This window comes from Felis catus, chromosome B1, assembly GCF_018350175.1.
Source record: "Felis catus isolate Fca126 chromosome B1, F.catus_Fca126_mat1.0, whole genome shotgun sequence".
Taxonomy (NCBI): domain Eukaryota; kingdom Metazoa; phylum Chordata; class Mammalia; order Carnivora; family Felidae; genus Felis; species Felis catus.
In genome coordinates this window covers 24,892,193-24,914,821 of record NC_058371.1, presented here as the reverse complement: position 1 = coordinate 24,914,821, position 22,629 = coordinate 24,892,193, and positions in this window count along the sequence as shown.

Here is a 22,629-nt window from a genome sequence, read left to right as displayed (position 1 = left end):
CATAATTTTATCAAATCTTTGACGGTAAACATAAGAGTTACCCCTTCCTGATTCATGTTACTACCACCACCCGGTTAATCACCCTTAAGATGCTACTAACTTGCTTGGGACATCTTTGATGACTCCCCACCACCCAGGTGTGACTCGTAACTTTTTCAGATAGTATTTTTCTTCTCTTTGTTCTGTATAATTTTTGTCCCCATGACTAATTCCCTTATCTCCAGAAGGTGCCTTTGCCATGTGCTTTAGGAGACTTATGTTATGGGGCCAAAATGAAGTTGCTAGGCAAGTTAAATGCTACCAACATCCAAGTCTTCAAAGTCTCTCAGTTGGTTAGGCCTCCAACTTTGACTCAGGTTCTGTTCTCGTGGTCCATAAGTTGGAGTTCTGCATCGGGCTCCGCATCAAGTTCCGGGCTGACGGTGCGGAGCCTGCTTGGAATTCTCTCTCACTCTCTCTCTCCCCTCCCCTTCCAGGTGTGCTCTCTCAAAATAAATAAATAAATAAACCTAAAAAAAAAAGTCATACTCTCTGCCTCCCTAAAGTATAATTTAGGAATGTGTCTGGCTACATATAATTGAAAACTCATCCAAGGGCGCTTTAAACATAAGGGTGTGTTTTTCTCACACTATGCCAAGTTCAGACGTCGATGGCTGGCACAGTTCAGCTGATCTGCAACCTCCACTCAGCAAAATTACTATCTCCACGTAAATCTTTTAAATATTATGGTCACAGGGTGGGCCGCGATAGATACAGACACCAGGTCCACGTTCAGAGCAAGAAGCAGAAAAGGCAGCTAGGCCACCTCCCTTTGTTTCTTTCTTAGGAAAGCAGAGGCTGTACATGAAATCTAGCAATTGCCACTTACATCTCATTGCCAAGAACTGTTTCGCTTGACCACATCTAACTGTGACTCTGGGAGGTGAGTATTCATCTCTGACACACTACCGTGGAAGTGAGCAAGGAATGAGGGGGGTGGGATTGGGTGTGGTTCAGCTAATCTACAGGATCTGCCAGATGCTGAGATTCTCCAAGTGTAATTCCAAAGCCAGTATATGAGGTTCGAGCCTCAATCTTATCTTCTATTTTGTCTAACAGGATTCTTACTCCAGTTGGGATGCTTCACTGTTCTTCAGATGCTGCATTAGTGTCCTTGCTTCTGCAGCCTGTGTCTGATCCCTCTCCTTGATATCCTTTCTCATGCATCACCACTTATCATTGTTTCTTCAAGTCCTGCTTGCTACATGAAATCTCCACTGGCCTCTCTCACACTGATTTATATGTATCTATCCATCTTTCTATCTATCTATCTATCTATCTATCTATCTATCTATCATTTCAAAAAAATTTTTTTAATGTTTATTTTTGAGAGAGAGAGAGAGAGAGAAAGAGAGAGAGACAGAGTGTGAGCGGGGAAGGGGCAGAGAGAAAGGGATACACAGAATCCTAAGCAGCTGTCAGCACAGAGGCAGATGCAGGCCTCGAACTCATGAACCGCGAGATCATGACCTGAGCTGAGGTCGGATGCTTAACCGACTGAGCCCCCCAGGCGCTCCTATCTATCATTTTTTAATTTTAATTTTTTTTTTTAGAGACAGAGAGGGACAGAGCATGGCTGGGAGTGGGGAGGGGCAGAGAGAGAGGGAGACACAGAATCTGAAGCAGGCTCCAGGCTCCAAGCTGTTAGCACAGAGCCCAACGTGGGGCCCAGCCCACGAACCATGACATCATGACCTGAGCTGAAGTCAGAAGTTTAACCAACTGAGCCACCCAGGCACCCCTGATTTTTATCTTTTTAAAATGTACCAGTAGGGCATCATATTAAATTAGTGATATTTACATAGCTTCTCAAGTTTAGAGTGTGAATAATATCTGTATGATTTATAGAAAAAAAGAGAGATGGATATCAAAATGAGCATTTCATCATTTCGAACAGGAAGTGCACAGGACTCTTGGAAGTTCCTACTTTCGAAATAAGCCATACAGAGAAAGACAGATACCATATGTGTTCACTCTTATGTGGATCCTGAGAAACTTAACAGGAACCCATGGGGGAGGGGAAGGAAAAAAAAAAGAGGTTAGAGTGGGAGAGAGCCAAAGCATAAGAGACTGTTAAAAACTGAGAACAAACTGAGGGTTGATGGGGGGTGGGAGAGAGGGGATGGTGGGTGATGGGTACTGATGAGGGCATTTTTTGGGATGAGCACTGGGTGTTGTATGGAAACCAATTTGAGAATAAATTTCATATATTAAAAAAAACACTTATGACTATTTAAAAGAAAGAAAAGAAGTTCCTACTTTCTACAGGAAGTCATGATTGTTACCTCCTAACAATATTTAAATCGATTTCCAAGGGACCTAGTAGGAAAGAGAATGAAGGTGCTTGCATAAAAATTCTTATCCTATAATTCAGTGGCTCTTGGTCATATAGAGGCTGAATTAATATGAAGATTTTCTGGATCTTTTCCTAAATGTAATGATCCATATTAGCCTTTAGGCCCTAAATCTTTATTTACATAAGGGTGTCAGGTGATTTTGAACCAGTCTTCTGCTCACATTTTGAAAGTCGCCACCACAGAGAAGGTGGAACCATTAGAAAAGCCACAACCAACGGGGGAAAATGCGAACTACAGCCTTGTGATTGGAAGGCATAAGCATTAGCTATGACCGTCTGGAACTCTTTGTCAGGACAGTCCAATCATTGCAAAATAAGATCAGTTTGAGAAACAAAGAAGGAACTGTGGACTCAAAAATAATTTTCCTTTGGCCATTATGTGTAGTAAAATATATAATTCTCACAATAGAGTGGGAATTCAGTCATTTTTATTTTTTTTTCAGAATGTATTTATCAAATACATTTACCAAATTTCAAAAGGTGATTGTGGCGTTTCCTCTCAAGCACTATGGCAGAATGGATGTTCAGAGAAACTGTTCTACTACAGTGTTCCTAAAAATGCTGAACACAGGTATAAACAGACAAACCCCCCAAAACAAAAGCATAGGTGAGGAGGGCAGGAAACCAAGAGAATTCCTTACAGAACAGAAATGATAAGAAAGTACACATTCTAACAGTTTTCTAAACATTGAGTTCAGAGGTCTAAAGTACAGCAGAGTGATTACAGTTAACAATACTGCAGTATCTACTTGAAATGTGCTGAGAGTAAATCTCAAGTGTTCTCACAACACACACACACACACACACACACACACACACACACACGGTACCTAGATGGGGTGATGGATATGTTAACTAGCCATAATGTATACATGTATCAAAACATCAAATTTTATATCTTAAATATATACAATTTCTATTTATCAATTACATCCCAGTAAGCTGAAAAAGAAAAACAGAAGAAAGTAGCATTAGCCTTGAAGAGACCTGTCAAACATTGGTGGCTTCATTAGGCTGCACAAATAAGACAGAGTACCAAGGCTGGGGTGTAAATAGATTAGGATGAGGAATCAGGGATTTGCAAACAAAGCTGGGGTCCCCAGAAGGATACGGAATCAGGTTGTTAAGTAGGAGAAAATCTGTTCTAGAGAGGAAGGTAGTATGAGTATTTGCATGTCTCAGTAATGGAGTAGTCAGAAATGGAAATAACCCCAATTCCCAACCATACGCATATTTGGAGTCAAATTTCATAACCCCTGTATGGCCGGAACAAACTCAAGCTAGATTGCTTAGTGTTCCCGGCTTAGTCTGTTTGGGCTGCTCTAACAAAATACCACTGACTAAGTATTTCTCACAGCTGTGGAGGCTAGGAAGTCAGTCCAAGGTCAAGGTGTCAGCAGGGTCACCTTTTGATGAGGATTGTCTTTTTGGGTCATAGCCAGAGTCATCTTGCTAAATCCTCATATGAAGGATGGATCTTTCTAGAGCCTCTCTTATAGGGCACTAATCCCATTTATTAGGGATTTACCCTCGAAGCTTAAGCAACTCACAAAGGCCTCACCTACTAAGACTGTCAGAATTGGCATTAGGATTTCAACACGTGAATTTGGGTGGGGGGAGGGTGGGATGGGGACACAAATATTCAAACCACAGCATCCTGCCCCTGACCTCTCAAAATTCATGTCCTTTACACATGTAAAATACGTTCATTCCATCTGGATAGCGCCCCAAATCTTAACTGGTTCCAGGATCACCTTAAAAGTCTTCATCCAGTCTCATCCACATATCATCGAAAGCAAGTATGAGGGAGACTCAAGATACCATCCATCCTAAGGCAAATTGCCTGGATGCCTGAAACCCTTTATATACCACGGATTTTCCTATACATACGTGCCAAAGATAAAGTTGAAATTTTTTTAATGTTTTTATTTTTGAGAGAGAGAGAGACGTAATGCCAGTGGGAGAGGGGCAGAGAGACCCAAGATAAAGTTTAGTTTAAAAATTAACCCCAGTAAGATATTAACGATGTTAGTAAAATTGTACAATAAATTATTGTACTGTACTCACCCTCCCTCTTGCGATGCCTTGAGATGAAATGCAGAATGAAGAGATGAAGTGAAGTGAATGACACATTGTGACGTAGCGTTAGGAGACTCTTGACCTTCTGATCATTTGTCAGAAGGAGGAGCACTGTTTCCAGGTGCATGCAGCTCCGAAACGGCGGAGCAAAGCGGAGACAGCGAAGCCACTCAGAAGGGGGATGGCAGCAAAAGGTCTAAAGGGAGACCAAAACCTAACAAGGCAAACAACGCTAAATCCCCCTTGGCTCCGTGTCCCACATTGCAGCTGAGCCCCCAGAATTGCAGTTGGCTGGAATCGCAGGCCAACAGATCTACCAATGTGGGTGGGGTTCATGGGGACCGTGCCCTGCTCCCATGGCCTCGGTGGGCAATACCCCACTGGGGGCTCTGCAATAGTCTTGCCCCCAAAGCAGGTCTCTGCCTGGGTGGAGGCTCTCAAGGACACTTTGAAATCCAGGTGGAGGCAGTTGTACCTTCAGGGCTCTTGGGTTCCACAGGCTGGTGGAGAAGGCGCCCCCTGGAGGTGCAGCCATATCGTGGGTGTCGAGCCTGGGGCAGTTGAGGATTTTTGCGCCACAATTGAAATTCTGGAGCTGAACCCAGGATGTGAGGTGGCCCTGGACAGTAGAGGTTCTTCCTTTGCCTTTTTTTTCCCCCCTGCAGGTGCCTTCTACTCTTCTCTACAGATAGGTAGTGTGAGGGCCAGCCCAGAAGATCTCTGAAATGCCTTCAGGGTCATGCTTTCATTGCCTTAGAAAGTAGGTTTTGGCTTGTTTAGATCAACATCTAAACCAATCTCCCCACCATCTTGATGAATAACTCCTAGTTTCCATTGAGATGATGGATGTACACCAAACTCTATCCAACTTGGCCACAACCCTTGTGTTCTTTGATGAGCGTGGTTTCTTCTTCCGATATGGATAGGCTGAGAATTTTCCAAATATTTAAGTGTTGTTTCCTTTTTGACTAACCACTCTGTCTCCAAATCATTTATTTCTTCTTAAATTTGACCGTAAACATTCAAAAGAAGCCAAGCTGTTCCTTCAACACTTTGCTTGGAAGTAGTTTCAGCCAGATATCCAATTTCATCGCTCACAGTTCTACCTTTCCCCAAACACGAGGACACAGCACAATTCAGCCAAGCTCCTTGACACTTGATAACAAGGATCGTCTTTCTTCCAGTTGCCAATAACATGTTCCTTCCTGCCATCTGAGACCTCATCAAAATAGCCCTTACCATTACTATTTCCCCCCGACGTCTTTTTCATGAGCACTTAGATATTCTCTTATAGATTGAGGCTTTCTCTACAGCTCTCCTTTTCTGAGCCCTCCCCAGCTTTGCCTTTAAGAGTTCTTTCAAAGCAGCATAGGCTTTTCCAAACATGCCTCTTTGGGCGCTGCCCATAATAGAGCGCCAAAGCCACTTGTACATTTTTACGTATTTGTGATAGCAGCAACCACACTCTTGGCACCAATTTTCTTAGTCTGTCCAAGCTGCTATAGCAAAACACCCCAGACTGGGGGACTTCTAATAAACAGCAGAAATTTATGACTCACAGTTCTGGAAGCTGGAGGTCTGAGATCAGGGCGCTGGCATGAGTGGGTGAAGGCCATCTTCCAGGTCACAGACTTACCATTGTATCTTCACATGGCACCAGGAGGCAAGGTATCTCTTTGGAGCCTCTTTAATAAGGCACTAATCCCATTTATGAAGGCTCTACCCTCCGGACTTAAACACCTTCCAAACCAAAGTCCCCATCTACTAATCCCAACACCTTTGGGGGTTAAAACTTTAGCATAAAAATTTGGGGGGGATATAAATATTCAGGCCATAGAAGTTCTCCCCCCCCCCAAAAAAAGGTTGTCACCTAGGTAAAGCAAGGGCAAACTTAATCTGGAAGAAAGGAATTTAAATGCAGGCTCAAACGACTCCTACAGTTAATATTTCAAGGAACACAAGCCACGATAAAAAAACAAACAAACAAACCCACAAGCATGAGAGAGTCAGGAGAAACTCCACCCTTGTTGTCTGTGCCAGGCTGACTTGTAAGGACTATGTCCCATGCCCTCTGCTTTTAGCTGGAGCCAGTCAGGGTGGAGACTTGACAGAAGATGGTGGAGGTGGGGAAGAAGAAAGATGGAAAGATAATTAATCATCCAATTTCTCTCTGCACAGTGACTCATTCCAGTTTTATTCTTCCACAGAAAGTAATTGCTTATCACAAGGCAGACTGCAATATACAGATGTCTCTCCAAGGGTTGGAACCTCCCCCCATCTCCTTGTTCCTTAGGACCTAGGATGTTAACAGGTTTGCTACTGCTTAGATTTGGTTGCTGCGTGTGCCCTGGTCTGCCTTCATCTGTCCAGCTTTCAAATGGACACTTTATATACAGCCTCATTCTCTTCGAATTTTTCTAATTTGAGTGGGCCATTTATTTCTTGTTTTCCATGGAACAGAGAACTGGAAGATAGAAACAAGCTGATATGGGCATAATCTTAATTCCGTGAGTCAATGACGAGAGAAAAATGATGGAAAATATATAATACGTAAAAACACAAACATAAAATCTGATGAATATCCAGTACTTATGAAAGATACTAAGCCTTGGATATGGGAAGAAAAATGCACACCAAATAAAATAAAGATAAATTCCATCTATGGAAAACAGATACTGCAGAAAAAGAATTCAAGATCTCGAAAGCTGTCAGAATGCAAAGTGGGTGACACGTAAATGAGTGGTAGTTAAACCGATGCCTTTTCAATAGCAAACAAAGAAGCCAGAGGCTGTAGAATAGATTTAAAAGATTGAGCGAAAATATCAATCTAGAATTATAGACTTGGGAAAAATGTTTCAATGAATGAGGGTAAAATAAAGACAGTTCCAGACAAATACAAACTGAGAAAGTTTATGACCAAGAGACTCTACTGAAGGAATTTTTTTTTTTTTTTTTTTTTTTTTTTTTTTTTTTTTAACAAATGTGGTCTGGGAAGGAGACAAATGATCCCCTGAGAAGGAAGTTCTGGGAAGCAAGAAAAATGCCAAGCTCTGAAAATGGTAGACCTGTGGGTGAGCCTAAAGAAACAACTATATAAATCGATAATAACACCTCTAATTGGTGGAGTTGAAAAAAGGGATTTTAAATCTTGAATAGCATGAGGTATCATTTGGAGGGTATATATTGCGGCATACCGAGTAAACCTCCACTTGTTTGTTGTAAGAATTGCCGTGGGTGGTTATGAGTTTGTATACTAAGGCTCAGCTTATATTTCCATAGTAGAGATTTACAGCAATTGCCTGGGAGTAATTCAGGGGGAGAAAAAACATCTCCGGCAATTTGCTGCAGCCAGAGAAGTGCTTGGCATGTTGCTGACTTTCCTCTTTTAGCCCCCTAAAGCAAATTGCAACCATATCTTGCCTTCAGACAAGAAAGTGCAAGCCCCTAATGGGCCGAGATACTGAGGAGGTACCTTACCCTGACTACTTGGGAGGGGTCTCCAGAGGAGCTTCTCTTCCCAATTATATATCCTTTCTTTCCAGAGAGGCAGCTGGAAGGTGAGGTAACTTATAAATTGGAGAAAAGGTTCATGTGGGAATGGCCAGCCTGATAATCACTAAGGACGGAATTACCAGCCAGACCAACCATTCTCTTACACCACTTCAGGGTTTTCTTTAATTACAGATTTCTCTTTATGTTTTATGCAGTTCTGTACCACAGCAGACTACATGTAATGGACAAAAAAAAAAAAAAAAAAAAAAAGTCACGGAATCTACTCTTTTATTTGCTGCTTTGGTTGTGGCCCACTCTGGAAAGTCCAACGGATTCTGTTCCTTTGCAATCCCGGGCCAGTCCAGGGAGTCAATTTGGTTTCATTTTGGCTTGAATGCTTCCTATGGACAGGGTCTGATTTCTTCCAATAACCGTTTTGGCTCCTGCCCAAGAACTGGCTGGCTCTTCACTTACCTTGTTATTTCTTAAGGCTCTATTAAGCCCCAAATTCAAAGCCCAGACTTTTACTTTCTGTCCTACAGAAATAACTGACTTTGGGCCCCCTGTTTCAAGGGCAATATAAGCCGTTTAATAACCTATAAAGGTTTTCATCATCTCTTTCACTCAACATTTTACCATTACCCATGGGATACAGAAAATAAAGAGACTGCTTTTCACATTGATTTGCTTTGCTCAGAGCAGAATTTTCAGTCTTTGGTCTCACTTCAGAGACAAGTATAGGTCCTGATGCATCCAACTGCATCCAGGAAAACTAAGAGCACTCAGTTAACCTCATGAGAAGTTCCAGAGGTATGTGGCACTTTGGGGGACTCAGGTTAATCTACTAAATACAATCTTTCAGGCTGCCTATCCGCTGCTTATCAGCATCAGGCTCTGACATGAAAAGAATGTGGCCTCTAAAAATACTAATTTGTATTTCTCAAAGGCACTTGACTCTAAGACCTGAATTCTTTGCAAAGCAGGATTTCTATCGAACAATGCAGAGGAAAAAATGACTTTCCTAATACAAGTTTCCAAAAACAATGCAGCATTGAGGCTGAGGGCTCTCAAGGTCCTTCATTTTTGGAATTAACAAATTAAACAAATTTCTATGGAAAAGATAAAATATGGATAAGGGCTCAGATGCCCTCCAGCTGGCATGGAGGAAACTCCTTTTCAGCTTTGTTGATGTCAGAGTTATCCTTTTAATTAGTGAAATTCAGTTCACAGATCTCTGTTTTGTGAGTTCACTTAGATTTCTATATTCCACATAAGGCACTGAAGGAATTCTATATTTTGTAAACCTGAAATATCTGCCCATACAGGCAACAAATGTTCCTTTTTATGTGCAAATAGAGAGATCCATATTTGTTTAAAAAGTGAAGTTGTTACATTTTAAACACATTTTCTAGTTTGGAAATACCTTGCCTCCGGACAGCAAAGTACACAAAAAATATACATGTACAGTTTAATAAGTTCTCATGAAGTGAAAAGCTATGTAACCACTACCCGAGTCAAAATAGAATGTTGACAACAGTCTAGAAGCACTTCCCAAATATTAAACCCCTTTTCTTTCTAAATGCAGTCACCAACTTGACTTCTAAAATGACAGTTTAGTTTCCCCTGCCTTGGAAATATATTTAATTGGAGTTATTATGCATATATATGTGTATATAGATATGTATATTTCTGTTGGTATTATACCTAGAAGAAGATCATAGGATTTTTGAGTTCCATGTCTGTTCAGACTTGCATGAATAAAATGCTCTTTTTATTTACTTATTTAAAATATTTTTTAAATGTTTATTTATTTTTGAGAGAGGGAGAGACAGAGTGTGACTGGGGGAGGGGTAGAAGGAGAGGGAGACACAGAATCCGAAGCAGGCTCCAGGCTCCGCGTTGTCAGCACAGAGCCAGACGCGGGGCTCAAACTCACAAACTGTGAGATCATGACCTGAGCCAAAGTCAGAGGCTTAACTGACTGAGCCACCCAGGCGCCCCTAAAATGCTCTTTTTAAATGGCTGCACCCAGTCAGTCTCCTGCAAGGAGCATTGATTCCGTTTCTTCATGCTGTTAGCGATTGGTGATATCGTTCTTTCCAGTTTTAGCCATGCTGGTGCATATGTAGTGAGGTCTCATGGAAACTGGAATTGGAATTTTCCAGATGAGTATAAAGTTTGAGCACATTTTCAGTTGTGGGTCTCTTCTTTGTCCCTCTTGCCCATTTCGTATCGTGATGGCTATCCATTTTCTTATCGATTTACATGAGTTTATTTTTATTTTTATTTTTATTTAAAAAAAAATTTTTTTTTCAACATTTATTTATTTTTGGGACAGAGAGAGACAGAGCATGAACGGGGGAGGGGCAGAGAGAGAGGGAGACACAGAATCGGAAACAAGCTCCAGGCTCCTGAGCCATCAGCCCAGAGCCCGACGCGGGGCTCGAACTCACGGACCGCGAGATCATGACCTGGCTGAAGCCGGACGCTTAACCGACTGCGCCACCCAGGCGCCCCCATGAGTTTTTTTTTTTAAACATACTTCATTTGAGGCTTTTCTTGGTTATTTGTGTAGCATGATGCATTTTGTACAATATATATTGAAGAACGGATATTCTTAATTTTAATGTGGTTCATGGCTCGGATTTCTTCCTTTAAGGATAATGCTTTTTGTATATATATTTTAAAATCTCTCCCTATATCAAGGCAATGGAGATAGTTTCCTGTATTATCTTCTGAAAATTTTACTGTACTGCTTTTCTTACTGAGAGCTACAGTTCATCCGGAGTTACTTTTTGTAAGATTTGATGTGTGAGTTTTGTTTTTTTCACATGGATATACAGATTACAGAAGTCCCCAGGTTTCCTCTCAAGATTCTCAGACATTGACACCACATATCCATCCTCTGTTATTTCTTCTGCATTGAAATACAACATTCGTATTTTACAAGTTAGCATTTAGTGCACATTTATTATTTAACTGGTCAGACTTCAGCAAAACTTTTGTTTTACAGAGGAAATGGATATGAAAAGAGTACTGAGGAATAACAAATTCTCTCTGCTTAACTAGATTTTCTTTAAAAAAAATTTTTTTTAATGTTTATTTATTTTTGAGACAGAGACAGAGTGTGAGCAGGGGACAGGCAGAGAGAGAGAGAGAGGGAGACACAGAATCCGAAGCAGGCTCCAGGCTCCGAGCTGTCATCACAGAGCCCGACGCAGGGCTCAAACCCATGAACTGTGAGATCATGACCTGAGCTGAAGTCGGATGCTTAACCGACTGAGCCACCCAGGCACCCCTTAACTAGATTTTCTTTAGAGAAGGCCACATAAGGGCATATGGGTTAGCGAATCAACATCAGCTTTGTGCCGTAAAATAAATCCATTAATAAATCTATTATTGGATTTATATGGGTATTTAGATTCTTTTTCAAAAGACATTTTTCCATTTCTAGAAGTAACCTTTTTATATTTTTGAATTACGTTACTTCAATCAATAGCAATCTTTACTTACAGCATAAATGAATTACTGAAATTACCCCTTTATAATTAAAATCATTTTTTATATTTGAAAATGATTAAAATCGCTTGTCAATCACATTGCTCTAATCAAGTGCATAGGCTACACATAGAGGATTATCTATACCTTTTTAAAAAAAGAATAAAAAATATTTGTTTTACACGGATTGAATAGTAATTTCAGTTAGTGTCTCCAGCCAGTATTTGATACACATATAACGTTCGAAATACCTGGGCACCAGGGTGGCTCAACTGGTTAAGCGACCGACTCTTGATATCGGTTCAGGTCCTGACCTTGCGGTTCACCAGATCCAGCCCCACGTTAGGCTGTTGGGCTCTGACAGCTGAAGACTGCTTGAGATTCTCTCTCTGCCCCTCCCCTACTCGTGTGCACGCTCTCTCTCTCTTTCTCAAAATAAACAAATAAACTTAAAAAAACCAAAAAACAAAATGCTTTAACTCCAACAGTTAAATTCATTGTATTCATTGTTTATCAATTTGATAAATGTCAGGGTGAGAGCAAATTTATGGTACTATAGGTAAGAAGAATGCATTAAATGGAACTAATATTAAAACCTGTCATCAGTTATCAAATCTCAGATATTTATGTCTCAACCTTGTAATGCAACCAAAGCGGAAAGTTAATAATTGTATTTATATGTATTTTGATTTATTACATATGAAAGTATAATTACAAAACGTGACTAATTCTAACGTGAAATAATAATTAAGTCGTAGTTAATTAAAACAATGATAGTTTAAATTTAAGGATTGCAAGACTAAAAGTGAAATGAGCTTGGGCAGAGCTTTTCTTAAAAGAAGCATTATTAATGGGGGCACCCGGGTGGCTCAGTGGGTTAAGTGTCCGACTTTCGATCTTGACTCAGATCATGATCTCACAGGTCATGAGTTCTAGCTACGTGCGTGTGCCTGCACTGATAGCACGGAGCCTGCTTGGAATTCTGTCTTTCTCAGTCTCTCTCCCTCCCCCTCCTCCATGCTGTCTCTCAAAATAAATAAATATGAAAAAAATTAAAAAGCATTATTAATGGCATCTTTATGGGTCCATTATCTTCTTTTCGGTATAAACTGGAAAAATCAAATAATTTGAAATGTATATTTTTAAAACTTACTGTATTTCTTTTGTCCAACATGATGACTGTTTATTAAAACCTTTTTCCTCAGTCTTGTCCTTTTTTTCTATGCATAGTTGATAGTTGACTTGTTTTCCTCAAATTTCAATGTGTCTAAAATTAGGCATATGATATTTCCCTCCAGATGGATACTCTTCTTCCCATTCCTATCTCTGTGTGATTTGAAAGTTTAGACCCACTTTGACTTCTCATCCCTTTCATTCACTCATTTGCTAAAGATCACTGTGTCTCACTGTGTCTTATCACGTCTTCTTGGCTGTTGTCATTGTCTTCATCAACTCACCTGAATTCTGACACTGATATCCTAATGGTTTTTCTCCTCTTACTCTGTCTTTTTCAGTCCATCTTTTACACTACCAAAAAATTTAGTTTTATTTATTGATTAAAGAAATTTTTTTAATGTGTATTTTTGGGAGAGAGAGATTGACAGAGTGTGAGCGGGGGAGGGGCAGAGAGAGAGGGAGACACAGAATCCCAAGCAGGCTCCAGGCTCTGAGCTGTCAGCACCAGAGCCTGTCGTGGGGTTCAAACTCACAGACCTGGAGGTCACGACCTGAGCCGAAGTCAGACGCTCAACCAACTGAGCCACTTAGGCGCCCCCAAAAATTTAGTTTTAAAACTATGTAGTTTGAATAAGACCGTGCTGAGAGTAAAATCTTCAAATAGTTAGATTCTGCACATGATTTCAGGTGTTTTGCTAGATCTACCCCTACTCCCCCATATAGAATCCCCTCAGTGAATTCTTTTTTTTTTTTCCTCAACAGTCTTTGACATTTGAATTCACTCTCGCACCACCTTCTCAAATGAACACTTTGTCCTACTTGCAAGGTCCCACACGGTACTCTTCAATTCCAGTCTAAGTCTTGTTCTAAGGGCGGATTTCTGCTACTTAAACCTTTATTTTATGGAGGAGATAATGAGAGAAGAGAAAGAGAGAAACATGGGAAAGGATTCACAGAGTAGGTGACTCTCCTCTTCACTGCATTGGCCGTCCATTTTCTACCACATTTAATCTTGTCAGTCTCCAAATTTAGGACCTGTGTGTATAGTCAGATAAAACGACTCCCTTACTGTACAAAATGAGGTATTAATAGCATTCACAAATGGAGCACATGTGTTCTTAGAGCTACTCAAGAAGTTTCTAAGGGGTTCCATGTCTAGAGTGATTAACGTGATAAATTATTCGGATCTCAAATAAGGTAAGACTTGCCCTATCTGGGCTTCTGACATAGTGTCTGTAGCTGCCAAGTTTCCTCCTCGGGACCATGCCCATCCCAGGGTTGACAAGATGTTTAGCTTCAGATTCTCCATGTGTTTAGCTCCGGCTGTTGCCTGACCTGAATTGCAGCTCAGGGTACCTCTTTGCCCAGTCTGGTTTTCTCTCTGTGTCTGTCCCTGTCTCTCTTTTTCTGTATCTCAGAGCAAAGTAAAGAAAACGTCATTAAAAAACAGGAAGAGAGAAGTTTCTTATTTCTTCTAGGAAGTAAACTCATTTCAAGGTTCCATGAATTATCTATTTATCCTAGAGGCTTCGCGATTTGCAAAAAATCAGCATGATGCAAGACACCCACCTGTTAAGAGCTCCCCCCTGCATGTTTGCCATTCCCAAGGTCAGCAGCACTTGGTGAGACTTTGGATCTCCATTGCAGACTTCAAATGATTTCGAGAGACAGGAAAAGGAGGCGTTCCATGTTAATTCTGACAGATCAGTGTTATTCCTTCAGATGAAAGCAACATAGACTAGAAATAAATCAGTTTTATTCTTGAAAATTTACTTAGTCTCTGGACATATGTTTTCCATTAACTTTTCTAAGAGGACATATTTTTTCCATTAACTTTTCTAAGAGATTACTGCAGACATTAAACCCACGTTTATTTTGTATCTGGGTGCAAGTTTTCTGCTTGCTGTTCACCATCGACACTTTATGTAGCGCTGAATCCCTTCTGTGTACTTATTTGATTTCTATTAACCTAAGAAAATACACTGTGAATAATACTTAAATCATGCACTTAGCAACAGCTATTAATACACTGTGCAGCCCCTCACTTACTCATGGACTGATGCTTTCCTGTGTTTTGCTGTTCATTTCTACAAGGTAGATTAAACTGCATTCATAAAAACTGAGCTGTTGCTTGTGAGCAGATAGGGGGCAGAATGTTCCCCAATGCAATCTTTTTTTTTTTTTTTTTTTTTTTTTAACGTTTATTTATTTTTGAGACAGAGAGAGACAGAGCATGAACGGGGGAGGGGCAGAGAGAGAGGGAGACACAGAATCGGAAACAGGCTCCAGGCTCTGAGCCATCAGCCCAGAGCCCGATGCGGGGCTGGAACTCACGGACTGCGAGATCATGACCTGGCTGAAGTCGGACGCTTAACCAACTGCGCCACCCAGGCGCCCCCCCCCAATGCAATCTTAAGCGTAATGCTCCTGAACTTTAAAAACTTGGCTCCATTTGTTGGGGATTAATTCTTCTTTTTCAGCTGTTGTTGTGCTGTTCTCATTCTGCCCAATGTATAATTAAAATGCATTTAGAGTCTAGCGGATAAAGTTTAAAAGAGGGAGATAGCAGTTTTATTTTAAAGTGCCAATATTTACCTTACCTCAGAAGTCCTTTGAGCTGATTTAAGTGTATGATAAAGAATTTTAGGTATTGGGGCTCCTGGGTGGCTCAGACGGTTGAGCGTCCGACTTCGGCTCAGGTCGTGATCTCATGGTCTGTGAGTTCGAGCCCCGCGTCGGGCTCTGTGCTGACGGCTCAGAGCCTGGATCCTGCTTCAGATTCTGTGTCTCCTTCTCTCTCTGCCCCTCCCCTTGCTCACGCTCTGTCTCTCCCTCTCTGTTGAAGATAAATGAACATTAAAATATTTTTTTAATAAAAAAAAGATTTTTCTATAAGAGAAGAAAAAATTATAGCGGGTACAGTATATGGGGTCAAGATACTATTTAATATAAAGATAGCAGAGAATAAAACATGATTCTTTGCTAATAGCATGATCTTGTGGAGACAGGGCCGTTGTTCAGGCTGGATGGAAGCCCATTGCTCTAGCAATCGTTCTCAAGCCTAAGGGCGCAGTAGAATCTTCCAGAGGGCTTGTTAATTTACAGATTGCTGGGCTCTATTATGGAGTTTCAGATTCATAGGCCTGGGGGGAGTAGTATATTCAATCTGCATTCTTCACAAGTTGCCAGTGAGATGGCTGCTGCTGTTGCTGCTGGTCTGAGGGCCACTTTTTAAATTTTATTATTTTATTTTAATTTAATTTAATTTAATTTAATTTTAATGTTTATTTATTTTTGAGACCGAGAGAGACAGAGTGTTAGCGGGGAAGGGGCAGAGAGAAAGGAAAACACAGAATTCGAAGCAGGCTCCAGGTTCCCAGCTGTCAGCACAGAGCCCGACGCGGGGCTTGAACTCATGAACCATGAGATCATGACCTGAGCTGAAGTTGGACGGCCAACCAACTGAGCCACCCAGGCGCCCCACGAGGGCCACTATTTTATAACTACTGTGCTGGAAGTGTAGCCTAGCACGATTTTCCTCCATAGTTACATCAGAGTATCGGAGGAATTAGCTCCAGATAATGAGGAAACTATGGCGGAAATTCACAGAAGGAATACAGAAGTATAGGGGATATTAGAGGATATTGGAGGAGGTGATTTGGGATAGTTCACTCATTCATAGTAACAAGAAAAGGCGAAGTGTATGGGCACAGCTAGAAGGAGAGATGAGCTGGGGTGGTGAGACGTTGTGGAAATTCTGATTTCAACAGGGAGCAAACCATCATCTGAGGGCAGGGAGAGGAAAGGAGATGTTGGAACTTTTGAGGACAGCGTACAAGTGTAAAAACAGTGGAGGGTCTGGTTGATTCCCTCAAGTAGACAACCTTGTATTCCTAAAACAACCACATCACGTTTGTTCATCTGACACGGAAAGAAACATTTCAGTGAGTCACTGGTTTTTAACTTAACAAGTCTTATTTCTTTCAGATGGATTTAAGCATTTAAATTCAATCGGCTTTTTATTTCCCAGTTTGCATTATCTCTGCCTTCTCATCATTAGAGCAAAGAAAACCTTTGTGTTTTGTTTTGTTTTGCTTTTTCTGCATCACACTTTGCGCTGTGTTTGGGTTTCTCAGTAGGTCGTAGGAAGTGAGTTATTTTCAGCATCATAAAATGCTGTGTTTCAAAGGTACAAACATTTCTGAAGCGTAGCTGGGTAATTCCAGATTCACTAAGATTTTGAGGTTAAAAGCAGTGTCACCACATTATCGATGCACCATTTTGCTTATTACTATTTATAACCCATACGTTTCCGTTTGCAAGTTGAAATCAACTACCAAAACGTATGAAGGAAACTTCAATAGTTCATCTTAAAGAAGCTTTGGCTACAGGCTATTCTAAGTAATCAAACGAGTAAATTACTCCAAGTGGCTATTTCCACTATTTGTCTATTTCCTGTGCTCCTCAAATAGTTTCCAGATAATCCTTCTCTCTAGAAGTATGTTAATTTTAAATCTTCATGCTGACTATTTAACACAAGGCAACATAATTACAGGTGATACGCATTGCATTAGTCTCTCACTTCTTGCTGATGCCTCTGTTTGAACTAATGGGTGACACGCTACCACGTGGGTAGATATATAAATTGTGAATTTAGTAAAAGTTGAACTATAAATTTAGCAAAGTAGGAAGTGGTTCCTGAGACTATACCAAATAACCCTTGTTGTATGACATATCACCACAAAATTTGGCGGCTGAGAAACAAGTCTTTATGGTACTGGGGTGGAATTTGGGGTTGAGCTCGCTGGGTCTGGCTGCCTGTGTGTTGGTTGCGTTTATCTACATGGCTACAGTCGGCAGTCAGTTTGGCTAGATGATGGCTGGCTGGCTTGTTTCTGTTCCTTCCTGGTCTTTGATTCACCGCCCAGCCAGAGCTGAGCCCAGGGTGGTGGAGGGTTCCAAGACAAAGAACACAGCGTAAGAGGTCTTTGGAGGGCCAGGCTTGTGACTGGCAACATCACTCTGACACGGTTGAAAGGTCAAAGCAAGTCACAAGACCAGCAGACATTTAAGAAATTCTACCTTTTGTTAGGAGGCGCTGAAAAGTCATTGCACAGGAGCTTGTATTCAGGCAGGTGACTAATGTTGATTAATTGTGTAAAACTCTATCAGAGTGACAAATCAATCCAGTGGAAGTGACAGTGTAATGGTTAGAAATGGGCAAGTAGGGGCTCCTGAGTGGCTGAGTGCAGTAAGTGTCCGACTTCGGCTCAGGTCACGATCTCACTGTTTGTGGGTTTGAGCCCCACGTCGGGCTCTGTGCTGACAGCTCAGAGCCTGGAGCCTGCTTCAGACTCTGTGTCTCCCTCTCTCTCTGCCTCTCCCCCTCTCAAAAATAAATAAACATTAAAAAAAAAGAAACGGGCAAGAGAAAAGGCGGTGGAGAAAAGATAGTAGGGGATCTAGGTTAAGAAACAGAAGTCACGTGTGTTAGCCAACACAGGAGGATGTTTGGTATTTTTGTTGTTTGCACCGTGACTTTAGCTCATGCCTAGACAAATATGGTATGCATAATACACTTGATTTATTACAAGTGAGTTTTAGGTTCCAGGTCATGAAGGCGTTATTACATGACCCAGGAAATAGTTTCTTATTATTCCCCTTAAAACTATTTGCTGTTTATCTTGTACGACTATATTTGCTTTATCCACTGCCTATCGATACCCTCCGTGAGGGGCACGTGGGTGGCTCAGTAAGTTAAGCCTCCTACTCAGGTCTTCTGCTCAGGTCATGATCTTAACAATTCATGGGTTTGAGCCCCTCTTTGGGCTGATGGCACGGAGCCTGCTTGGGATTCTCTCTCTCCCTCTCTCTGCCCCTTGAGCTCGTTCTCTCTCTCTCTCAAAAATAAACATTAAAAAAATATCCTTGGTTAAAGCATTTAGAAAATTAAGATTTTCAATGTTTACAGGAATAAGTTGCATTACATTAGGATTACTTTATATGTAGTTTTATACCATGGTCTTAAAATGAGCTTTTTAAGCATTTTATCATGTAAAAGAGATTTATTAGATCACATCTCAACAAGACACTAAATCAATGTGTAAGTCCCATATAGAGCTTTAGGAGTGATCCTTTAAAATTTCTTAAGAACGGTCTCTAAGTGGGACAAATGACTTTATTCATAAGTCTCCCCCGCTCCCACATCGCTATTTTCATCTAATCAGGGAATATTTAAACATACTGATCACAGAAATGGCAGAAAGCAAGACTAAAATAGCCCTGTAGGTGGCAGTCAAACTCTGAATAATGAATTAAAAATTTTCTGCTTATTACAGGTGATTGCTATCCTTGGAAAGTACTCTGAGTTTTAAAAAGCCAACATACTTTACAATTCTCATTAGTTTACAATATGTCTGAATTATTAAATCACAGTCATTTCAGAGGCACTGTATAAGAACTTTGGAAAACTAAAAATGGGAAGTATGACATATAATAGGATAGTACTTCTAAGTCAATTGGATTAGAAATATGTTTGTTACAATTCTAATTTATGAGTTATAGGCATTTAAAGTAATGTAACAAGGGGCGCCTGGGTGGCTCAGTCGGTTGAGTGTCCGACTTCAGCTCAGGTCATGATCTCATGGTTCATGGGCTCGAGCCCCGCGTTGGGTTCTGTGCTGACAGCTCAGACCCTGGAGCCTGCTTCGGATTCTGTGTCTCCCCCTCTCTCTGCCCCTCCCCTGTTCGCGCTTTGTCTCTCTCTCAAAAATAAATGAACGTTGAAAATTTTTTTAAAGTAATGTAACAGTAGAAAAATAATCTATTTTACTTAATATTTATCAAGTAAAGAATATGTAAAAAATAATATGTCTTTTCTCTTCATAGCAGTAAGCAGAAGTAGTCACTTTGTTGCTTTAGAGAGGCATTGCCTTAACTTTCACCCTTATGTGTTTATAAGAGGCTAGTTACTGCTTTATGTTACTCAGAATGATAGGACTATCTTCTTCCAATATTCATATCTTAAAGAATATACAATTTGTATTTGAAAGTACATTGATAACTTGGTATGTGTTACCTATTACATAGTAAAGGTGGATCAAAGGAGGAAATTAGTTATTGAAACTATATAGACAAAATCTATTTAATTTCTCAAAAAATTAAAACCTTCAACAATGTAAATAACCTGAACACCGACCAATCAGAAGTGATGCTGGCTAAAAACAACACGCATGGGCCTATGGGTGTGTACCAGCCTAAGCTCACTCAGGTATTATTATATCTTTTGGAGATTCTGAAAATGGGGCTGCCTATTTTCCAAATAACCATTAAAGCTAGGATCTAGGTTGATCTGACATTACTCTTATTATCTTGCTATGAAATTTAGAGGAGTACATAATACTATGTACTTATGTGCAACAATGGATTTTGCTGCTGTGGTTGCAGAAGTAGAATTAAATGAACTAAAGGACTTTATATAAACAAACTGATCAAATGACTAACTCTAATCTCATCTGGCCCTAGTCCACTCTCCTCAGGTCCATTTGAGACACCTTCTGAAATCATCGGGCATTATAATTTAATAGTTAAAAATCCAGCTTTGTTCCAAGTAGAGACGTTGTGTTGGCTTCTGTTCTTGGATAAAAATTTTTAAAATGCAAATGTTATTTGCCCCAGCAATGTGGATTGGGAAGCAGCCACTGAAAAAAAAAGTCATAGAATTTCACAAAAGAGGAGCGTGAGGTAGATTTATTTTGGTATGAATAATAATAATAATAATAATAATAATAATAATAATAATAATACAATGGCATATCCATTTCAGGTGGTGTTGCTGGTGAGGAAGTGGGTGTTATTGTTATTACAATGAGGCGTGTGTCAGAGAATGTGTCAGGAGCCTATGTAATTGTGCATTGTCTTGTTATTTTCTAACTGGATTCCATTTTTAGCGGGAGTGTTAATGTGCAGCTGTAATAACACATTTGCAGCCTTCCTTGCAGCTAAATGGGGCCTTCTATGGCTTCGAAATTGAAAAAGAATAATTCTCTCAGCCCTGGACTTCATTTAATATTTATTGAATCTCTAATATGTGCTAGTCATTACATATCTAGAATACAGTGTGCTAGCCTGGATTTTAAAGATGTGAATAAATTCCCATTGATTCTGAAGAATATTTGATACTTTCAAGGGATAGCTGAGAGCATAGGAAAATCCATCTAGAGGTGTAATAAGTTACCATTTTGAGATTTAACCTTCAGTGCTTAAATAATTTCTCATTTTAATTATTGTCCACCAGTAAATATCTATTCTGGGAAAGAAAATTGCAATCTGATTCCTATTACTGGTGTTACTTCTGTACATCCCCAAGGGAAAATAATAATTTAGAATTTGTAGGGTTTTTACATGTATTCAGTAATGCAATACCCTTGTCTACACGTGTACCCACATGTCTTGTTTTTTAACTTCAAATATCTATAATATGCTGATGATACGAGGTACAGAAAGTGAGCTTTTTAATACATGTTCTTTTTATTCTCCTTGTATTTTCCATTCTCTTGCAAACAGCGATTCTGTTGTTGTGTTTTCTTTAATGGTAAAGAGACACTAAGTCATCCTCTGTGTAAAATCCCTTTATAAAATCGGAGACCAATTTTCCTTTGTTGAAGCTGAATAATCTCCTTAGGTTTATCCCTCTTGCTACGCATGATTTTATGCTATTTAAATCGTTGAACCTTCTTCAAATTCTTCATCGACTTCTTCAATATTAGCTGTCATAAATAAACATTTATCATTTGTCCAATAAAAAAAGATATTGCAAAGTAATCCTGCTTCCTTAGTGGAAATGTTCTGGTAGTACCCATGTATACCATATCAAAAATGGCTGTGGTGAGGAAAAATGCAATGTATTTACATTTACCAAATGGTCCTTTTCTCAAGTAATATGATCTTTTCTAGTCGATCAGCACTGTTATAAGCCACCATAAACATCTAAAAAATTAATACTTCAACAATTTTTTTCTTTTAGTAAATTGGGATATATCTAGAAAGTAATATAGATTTAAATTGAGCTTCTTATTTTTAATACACTTTGTTTCCGTAAACTTCTGCCTCTACCATTTCAACTGTATTAGCTTTCTTTTCTTAGTTATTACTCTTTCTAAAACTGTAGGTTCAGAAGAATCTTAAAGAATGTACTTGAGAAAGTACTTACCTTTCTAGGCTTGAATTTCTTTATCTGGAAAACTAAGGAGTGGGATCAGATGAGCTCTCAGATTCCTTCCAGTTTTAGGTTAGAGAGTGTCAAAAATTAAGGAAACGCATTTTTTTTTCCTGATGTATTGAATTTATATTTCCCTTTTTTGTCTTAAGTTGCACCACATTTATTTCTTTGGCTTTTAGGCTTTCCTTTGCAGACCTCCTCACCCATCTTTTCTAAGATTCCCATTTGTATTTCTGCTCTAAGTTCTTATATTCATTGTAACCCTGCTACCTTACTAAGAGGAGGATGGCTTTGGGTATGGCCCCAGGGCTGTGGCGAGGAAAAATCAGAGGGTGTCCCTTGAAAGAATTGGAATGTTACATTTTATTTCAGGGCAGCAATGATTTTGCCAGAGGGAAGGAGTCATTCCACTTTGGCTGTTTCTCTTGTCTTTTCTCTTCTTTTTTTCTTTTCTTTCTTTCTCTTCTTTCTCTCTTTCTTCCTTCCTTCCTTCTTTCTTTCTTTCTTTCTTTTCTTTCTTTCTTTCTTTCTTTCTTTCTTTCTTTCTTTCTTTCTTTTCTTTCTTTCTTTCATCTTCCTTTCTTTCTTCTATCTTCCTTTCTTTCTCTCTTTAATATTTTTACTTTTGCATCTTTTACCCTTGGATGTTAGTGCCCAAACCTACAAGTCTGCTAAATCCTTCCATGACTTTTTATCACACTACAGACAGCATCCTTTCAAATGCAAGGTCAGGGTGTAAGTCTTTTTTGATATTGTGGTTGTAAAATGA